Below are 9,378 nucleotides of genomic sequence, written 5' to 3' on the forward strand. Positions count from 1 at the left end.
TACCAAGCCCTTGTGAGCTGTTGGCAAGGGCAGGGAGGCCAGCTCAGTGTGGAATGTGGCCTCTCCCTGCAGACAGTGGTGTGAGAGGTGCCAAAAGCTGCACTCAGGCTTTGGTGCCTTTGTGTTTCAACCCCTGGCATTAGGCCCACTAAGCACAACGTGGCAGCTCCCTGCACCTCCTCAACCACTGATGTGTTAACTTTGCACTAAACGCCACAGAATGGGAAGGTGTCAGAGGCTATCCACAAACCTTCCACATCATGCCTGGAGCTGTGTGTCAATGCAGGGAGGGAAAGGAACACACCATTGCCTTTGTGCATTTGCGATGGCTGAGTAGACAGACAGAGGTGACCAGAATGTGGAGGCTAAGTAAACAGATGTGATTCCTCACCCAGAAAACTCACCAGGGCAGCTGCTGACCCACTTAGGACTGTCCTTTGTCCATTCATAATGACCATTCTGAAAAAGCCTATTGTTGAATTCTTCTGCTATTTTGCAATGTCAACAGACATGATGCTCCAAAGTGGCAAATGAGCACAGCTTTGACAAAGCCCCTCTTGTCCACTGCAAGGCCTGTGAGTCAGATGCACTTAGAAAAGGGAAAGGCCCCAGAGCATGGGAGCAACCTGCCTGGTGCCTGGCAGCAGTGGAGCCAGGAGTCGGAATGCTCTCAACTCCCTTGCAGATAGACTGTCTGGGTCTTGACGGGAGAGTCACCGTCATGGCAAGGGGTTTGTCTTTCTCTGCTAGGAAGGACTTAACAAAAAAACTGAGGATAGCATTCTGTACTTGCATGACTGTAAGGCTGCCAGACTTAAAAAATAAATATGCAGGACACTTAGTTTTCTGTTGCTTATAACAGAACACCTGAAACTGGGTAATCTACAAGGAAAAGAAGTTTGTTTCTTACAGTTTTGGAGGCTGGGAGGTTCAAGGTCCAGGGAGCACACCTGGTGAGGGTCTTTTTGCTGGTGGGGACCCTCTGCAGAGTCCCATGGTGGCGCAGGGCATTGTATGGTGAGAGGGTGAGAGCAAGTTCACTTGCTAGCCCAGGTCTCCCTTCCTCTTCTTATAAGGCCATCAGTCCCACTCCCATAAAACCCATTAATCTGTTAACTCATGAATGGGTTAATTGATTCATGAGGGCGCAGCCCTCACAACACAATCACCAAAGGCCCCACCCCTCAACACTGCCACATTTGGGATTGAGCTGCAGCCTGAGTTTTGGAGGGGACATTCAAGCTATAGTGCCCAGTCAATTTTAAATTTAAACAGCTAATAATTTTGTTAGCATAAGCATGTTTTGCCCATCCATACTTTTTCAGGATAATAATTTTTTGTACTAAAAACTAACAGCACCAATAACACATGTGAAGTGCCTGGCAGAAGGGGCTCTTGAGATAGATGCTTAATAACTTGTAGTTTCAATGACCACAGATTAAAATTTCCATGAGAACCTCCCCCTTCGTCAGGAGCAACTCTCAAAGCTCATCAAGAGACCATTTAGGGCCAACTTAACTAGAGAGCCCTAATCCTTGGTTTAATATTACCTGTCTTTGAGGCAAATGTTTTAGAAGCCCTAATTGAATAAGTTGTTATATCATTGAACTTATGTGATGAGCAGATAAAAGAAGGACAGATAAATAAATCTCAAGGCCACATATACAAATTTGAAAATACTTTGAAAAGTACTATAGAGGGTATTTTAAAAATTGTAAGTGGTATCCTATCATAGTAAAGATAAATTTCAATAACTACATATAAAACAATGATTTTTCATTTATAATGCGATATTTACATGTGCATATTACTTTTGCCACTATACTCACCACTACAATGACCCACAACCATGTATTTTTCTGTTTACCCATTTCGTACAAGGCCCCAAATGGTTACCAGCATCTGTGTAAACATGCAGCTCCAAGACTGTCAATCAACACACACAACACAGTTCAAAATCCGAAGAGAAGGGATCGGAATGGTCTTGTCTGTTGTTCTGAGTACTGTCACATGCATCTTGGGCCTCTGACCAGCTCATAAATAGGCCACCAATGTGGTCAAATCCACTGCCTAACCAGGCTGGGAGGAAAGACAGTTGCTCTGAGAAGACATCCCAAAATTGTCTCCCACAGCTCAATAAATCAGTTGCAGAAGTACAAAATGCAGGTGTAGAAACTGCAGCTTGCCACTTGAAATATTGGCTTGGGGGACTTCATCAACAGTAAACTCAGTTGGAGCCATCAGTGACATGAGGCTGTCGGAGCCATGTACTCAGAGCATTTTAGGTGCCTGTCCCACCAGATTGGCTGTCCTGGGAATGCAGGGCAGGCCCAGGGCAGATTCTGATGACCTCCATATTGCAATCTGCTGATTTGGCCATGAAAGGTGAATGTCCCTCTGGGCTTGATGAAGGTTGGGCCTTTTTTATTACGTGTTCAGTTCTGGGAACGTACAGAGAGACAGGAGGTGGTGACAAGTGTCAGCACCACGCTATATGGAGACGTCTGGAGAAACTGGACACTTTGGCCTCCAGAGAGGGAATGGGAGAGACAGTTGCTGATTTCAACTATTTAAATGACTGTCATACAGAAGCATCATTTTACTTACAGTATTCCAAGGGGAAAAGTCAGTTTTAAAGGGTGATGGCTACAGGAAAAAGATTTTATCTTAATTTAGAAGCTATTAAAAAATAGACAATATTCTCCAGATGGGAGCCAGAACAAATAATGTTTTGAAAGCATTATTATAACATCCATGAGTGTGTTATACTGAGTAAAGCTATTTCTGAGCCTTAGAATCAAACCTTTTTTACTTGAGTTTTTTAATCCAAAAACCAAAGCTCTAGTTAATAGAAAGTTTCCTAAGTCAGATGGAGTGGTGACATCCTGGGCCAGGTGAGCCTGAATGTGGGCGGTGCCTCACCTCCTGATGGTCCAGTGATTGTCAGGTGATGCTGAATCCCACCAGCTCTGGTTTTCCAGCTTCAGCAATCCAGACTTCAGCCCTTGCTGTTTGTGACTCAGGATCTGGGCTGTATTTGTGGCTTAATGACGCCACTCTATAATCCATCCCTGGGCTATGCATTTTGCCTGTATTCTGGCTCAGTGGGAAACAGAGCTTAGCAGTGACCTCTGTTACCTATTTCCCAGTCAAAATGAACATTTTCTGTGGGTGCTGCACCCCTGGGCTGCACACTCCACTCACCAGAGCTGTAACCTCGTGTGGTTCTTTTTTTATTATCATCCTCAGTCAACACATCTAAACCATGTCAGTGATAAAATACTCCCATAAAAAAATCTTTTGCTGGTCTAACCTATTTACTATCTGACCCTTTACAGAAAGCTGACTTATTGAAGCGCTAATGGAAATAACGTACATGCACATCAGGTTTTCTCCCTCAAGTCTCTTAATCTTCTCCCTTCATGCCCTGGCAGTGGTCAGGGACTGGGATGTGGTCCCCTGGGAGCAGAATGCACGTGACACCCTCCGGTTTTGTAGCCCATGTGGGCACTGTGTGGGGGCTGCAGGCTCTCCCTTCTAAGTATACATTACCTTGTTCTTTCATCTGTGATCCTAAGCTCCTAGGAATTTCTTTTCATTTAAGAGGACATTTTTTGGTAGGAACAGATACTACACTTGATCTTAGCCAAAGGCTGAGGAGAAATGAGAGGACATTTTTGGTCCCTTCTGCAAGTGCATTTCTTTAACAAATACCATTCAGGTGACAGTCCCCCTCCAAACTGAGGACACTGCTATTTTCCTGCTTCTGGAGAAATCCATGTTGTTCTGTGTAAAAGTAGAACTTACTCTCCTGAAGCAGCCCTGAAGGTGGAGAAACAGCAGCAACAGCAAAATGAACATTTCCCCCCCCTCACATGTATGGTCAAAGCAGGCCGTGCTGGGGCACATGCCATGCTGTGTGCAGAGAGGCCAAGACATGAGAACGCCTGCCTTTGCCAGCCCTGAAATCACTCAGTTCCTACTTAGATTTGGCATTCATTTTAGATGATATCAACTGGATATTTCTGTAGAGATGTCTTGATAAAATTCTATTAGCCCTAGTACTTATCAGAGTAAGGAGACAAACACAGAAGAAAAAGTGAGGCTGCGCAGGAAGAGAACGGGCATTCGTCAATTGAGCCAGCAAGGATTCCTGGATGCAGACAGATTCTAACTCACTTAAGCGAAGTATTGGAGGATTGTCAGGCGGCCTGTAGCCTCAAGAGGAGAACTGGAGAGCCAGGCTCAGAACCGGAGCAGGAGCAGAGAGGAGGAGGAGGAGCCAGGAGCACACGTGCTGGAAGGAGTCTCCTGTCACCCAGGGGTACTGCTGCCACCACCATGTTCTCTCTCCACCTCTCGGCCACCCTCCTGGCTCCAGCATCACCCCCAAAAACTGTCTCTAAGTGACCCACCATCTCTGACTCATTGATCGGGAGCCCCCGGTGGGAGCTTCCAGTGAACCGGCCTAGATTTTGTACCCCATCCTAGCTTCCAGGAGGCGGGAGAGAGAGTGGCTGGCTCCCTTCAGCTTGCAGAGAGAATGAGCAATTGAGTGAGAGGGGAGTGATGTCTTCAGGATATGGCCAAACTCCATCCACTATTAGCCAGTGCCACCAGACGACGAGAGCTTGTGCACATTCCTGACTTTAAGGAAAGAGGAATCAGAGGATGCAGGACTCCCAATCAGCGACTAAGTCTGTGTGGTTAATTAGGGTTTGTATTATTTTTCTGTAGCTGCACAACAAACTCCTACAAACTTCATGGTTTAAAACACCCATTTATTATCTCCCAATTTCTGCCAGTCAGGGGTTTGGGCACTACATGGCTGGATCCTGGCCTAGGTCTCATAAGGTTGTAATCAAGGGACAAGCCATGGCTGGGTGTCATATGAGGCTCAGGGTCCTCTTCCAAGCTCTCCTGATTGTTGGCAGAATTCAGCTCCTTGAAGCTGTAGAACCACCTGCCACCAAGCTGCAGTGGCTCTGCTGTGCTCCAAATGCCATGCAGCTGCCCTGCGATTCCAGAAGGGGCTGCCACAGACCCCACATGGGACCGCAAGCCACATGGACATGTAGCATCTCCAAGGCTCATGGCAGAGCTACTGGCTGTGCCACCTGATGCAGTGTCTGAGCTCACACTGCCAGTCTGCTGGTAAACCCGCACCTGCCCAAACTCGGTGTGAGCTGCCACTGCCTTAAGAAGCCCAGTCAGTACTGTATTGCATTTCCTTCTTAGTATTGGGGGTATGAGGACCAGCAAATTGTTCTTCCCTTCAGAGAAAATATACTGGCATTCCCCTCAGCAAGTTCACTCACATGCCAGGTTCACTGTTTTATCAGTCAAGGTTCTCCAGAGACACAGAACAAATAGGTTAGCTACACCTATATCTATATCTGCACCTGGATCTATATCGGCATCACCTGTACCTATATCTAATCTATTTTTATATCTATATATATATAGAGAGAGAGATTTTAAGAAAACGGCTCATAGGACTGATAGGATGGGCAAGTCTGAAATCAGCAGGCAGGCAGGCTGGAGATTCAGGGGAGAGCTGATGCTGCAGTCTTGAGTCTGAAGGCTGGAAACTCAGGCAGAATTCCTTCTTCACAAAACCTCACCCATTGCTCTAAGGCCTTCAGCTGACTGGGTGAGGCCACCCGCACCTCAAGGGTGACCTGCTCTAATTAACATCAGCTGACTGTGAGTGTTAATCCCATCTACAAAGTACCTTCACAGCTAGGCTGGTGTTTGACCGAACAATAGGGCACCGTAGCCAGGTTGACAAGTAAAATCAACTGTCTCACGTCTTATGAGATTTCTTTCCTCCTCCTTAGGGCCACCTGCTGTTTTCTGCACCCTCAGCAAGGGCTCACATGCCTATTCCCAAGATATTCCTGATGTAAGCCAGCACTGCCTGCAATTTATCTGGTGGGAATGTTCCAGCCTTCCACTGATGCAAAACAAACTCCCCAAACAGTGTCTTAAAAAGATGCACCCATGAACTAGTATTTCCTTTCCTGGTTCAGCGGCTTGACTGAGCTCAGCTAGAGAGTCCTCCCTGGGATCTCTCACATGGTCATAGTCAAAAGGCAGGTGCAGCTGGAAGCTCGTGAGGCTTCTTCATTTGTATGTCTGGCTCCTGGGCTGGAGAGACTCAAACTTCTGGGAGCTGTAACAGCTGGGGCCTCTGTGTGGTCTCTTCATATGGCAGCCCCAGGGTTGCCCGACTTCTCACAGGACAGCTGGAGGTTCCCAGAGCAAGTGTCCCAAGAGAAAGGGGCACAGAAATGTGGCCTCTGCTAGCCAAGCCTGGGAAGTCACACAGCATCCCAAAGGCCCACCCAGGTTCAAGGGCAGGCTACACAGAATCCACAGACATGTGTTAAAACTCCCTGAGAAGGATTTCTCCTATTTGATTTCACTCTGAAATTTCTCCCCCCAGGATTGACTTGATTGTAGACCTGTCCTCTTACAGGGCAGTCTCTCTGGGCAGCACATTACAACACCTTTAGAAAGAAGGGGGAAGGGTGCTTTCACACACATGGCTGGCTCAGGTGCTCTGAGTTTCCTTGTCCCTGCATATGTCCCTGTCGCAGTGTTCAGTGCCACTACTTCCCATCTGATGCTTAACTATCACAGAGGGCCCTTTACATTCAATTGTTACTGTAACATGAAAAGCCACAGATCAAACTCTACTTTTGATTCTTAGCTACCATTACCCTGTGGGAAGAAGAGATAAGAGATTCTATTAACACACATCTTAGGAAGACCCTGGTTTGGGGACATATATTGGGATTTGAACTTCTGTTTCTTTCATCTGTCCAGTGCCAGGAAAAGCAGTCATTCTATATTAGAGACCTAGAGGCCTTGAATAGCTAATATGCTAAACTCTGTCTTATAATGGCAGCAAGTTGGCTGCAGAAGTATTGACTTTTCTGAGCACTTTAGTCCAAGTAACCGCAGGCAAAAATGTAAGATATAATTTCATTTTTAGCCATTGGATTCTATTTCAGTTTTCTATACTTGCACAACAAACCACCCCAAAACTTAGTGGTTTCAAAACAACAATTTGTGTTGTCATGGTGGGTTGACCTCTGTTGGTCTCACTTGGGGTCACTCGTGGCTAAAGGGAGCTGGTGGACAGACTGGGATGGAAGGTCTTGGGGTTGGCAGATGTATGGTTGAGGCACCTCAGCTCTCCTCCACGTGCCTCTCTCTCCAAACCTTCCTAGAACCCCCAGAATAGTGTCCAACCCATTTTATGTTCTAATGGCCCTCTGCGTTTCTCCTTTGTTGTACTTACTACTGTTGCAATTTATCATTATGTGTCAAACACTGGCCCACCCTATTCCAAAGGTAAAGCCCACAAGGGCAGGGACTGTGGTTGTCTTGTTCAGAATCGCATTCTCAGTGCAGGCAAGGTGCTTTCCACGTATCAGGGCAGCACGTGGTTCAGTCACAGGATGAATGAAGTAATAAATGCAGGGAAACAGTAAATTCAAATCTAGGTTCATACACTTAGTAGTTACAAAGCTTGAAAATCAGAATTTCCATCTGCAAAATAGGAAACGTAGTAACTTCTCTCTGGGTTGCTGTAAAGATGAAAGCAGAAAACATACACACGTGTACCGAGCACGTGCCACCCAGAGAAGCATGTGGGCGGCTGTCAGCCTGAGCTTAACCACATGGTGGGGTTGCTCCATACAGGGCCAGCAGGTGAGTCATGACACCTTATGGGCCACTGGTGTCTTCTGAGAAATTCAGAGGAAAAGGGGATGATGGAGTTACTCTGAAAAGAGGTGGCTGGGAATGTGTGGATTTGTCAAAGAATTGGTATCTGATGCATGTGGTAGCCAAGAATTGACATAGCTGGTGAGTGTCAACCTGAGGCTGTGGCATGTGACAGCTTATGGGAACTGGGCCCAAGGTCCCTGCAGGTCCTACAACGCTGGCGAAAATGGCAAGCTCCGGAGCACGCTGGCAGAGGTGTAAACTGACACAGGCTCCCTGGAGGACAACCCAACAGTATCTACCAGGATTGTCACATCCTCAAACCCAGCAGTTGACCTTGAGGAACTCACTCCTCTCACTGACTGAGCACTAAACCAGCAAGCCCTGAGCTTATGAAGATGGCCCTCTAGCTGGGGGGGTCGGGTGGTGGTGGCAATGAACGAAAAATAAAAAGCAGCTGCAGATGGTGGCGGGATCTGTGCAGAGAGGAAAGTGGGTGTGATGCAGGGAAGGGGTGGGAAGGCATGGAGAGGCTTCTCTGTGGAGCTAACGTTTGGGTGGCATGGGTGGGAGGCAGCACGTGCAGATGCAAGCATCAGTGTCAAGCACATGAGCAACACCAGTGCAGCAGCCTGGGGGCAGCTGGTGTGTTTGAGGGCTGGAGCGCAGAACATGGAGGGGGTGACAACAACATGCAAATGGAGGGGTCGGAGGAATGAGGTCATATCAGCCAGGCAAGCGGTTTGGGTTTTATTCTAAGTGCATGGAGAGGTGTCCGGGGGAACTGATCACTCTGAAATGGGGGCACCGGCTGCTGACAGTGAGGCAGCCACAGGGCTGGCAAAGAAGATGAAAAAACCAGGTGTGGACCATTTTCTTTTCATATTTCTACTTTTGTAAGTTTTTAAATTTACTTTTTAATTGAAACCATTGATTTGTGGGGTACAGAGTTGATTATCAGTATTAGTGTACAACATGTGATGATGAGATCAGTGTTACTAGCATGCTCCTCATTACAAATCACATTTATTCTTTGTGTCTATTGCCTAATTGCCCCCTAATCCCCTTCCCCCTCCCCCGTTCCCACCTCCAATAACCATAGGTCTGTTCTCTATTTCTGAAAGTTCAATGTATCATTGTGCTTGTCAGTCTTTCCTTCCTTCCTTTCCTCACTTCTCACCCCAGGAGCCTGAGGCAGGTGTGGGAGACTCAGGTGTGAACAGGGAACCAGGTGCTCACAAACAGGAAGGTGCTGATGCCAACAAGCCCTGAAGTCCAGGGACAGGGACAACTAGGTCACCCGACAGACCCCTCTTGCTTCCATCTCCAGCAGTTTGTGGTGTGGACGATGCCGCAGGAGGAGCCTGGGAAACGCCAAGGAGGTGATGAGAGCTTCGACATGGGTCCCTGTGCTTCTGGATGTCCCTTGCGTGAACTCAGCCTCTCCTTTCAGTTTCAAACCTGCTAAGATGGAAACATCTGAGCAAATAGTCTCTTGCGATGGTCACTGGGGAAACTGAGTCCTGAGTCTTTGGCTGGTGAAAGAAGTACTGCCAGCCAGGTAGCTCTGCCCAGATCCATCCTTAAATTTGGAAGGATGTCTGATGGGATTTGCCTCCATGAACTACCAGCCTGTCCAGG

The sequence above is a fragment of the Cynocephalus volans genome, chromosome 6, assembly GCF_027409185.1.
Source record: "Cynocephalus volans isolate mCynVol1 chromosome 6, mCynVol1.pri, whole genome shotgun sequence".
In the NCBI taxonomy this organism is placed as follows: Eukaryota; Metazoa; Chordata; class Mammalia; order Dermoptera; family Cynocephalidae; genus Cynocephalus; species Cynocephalus volans.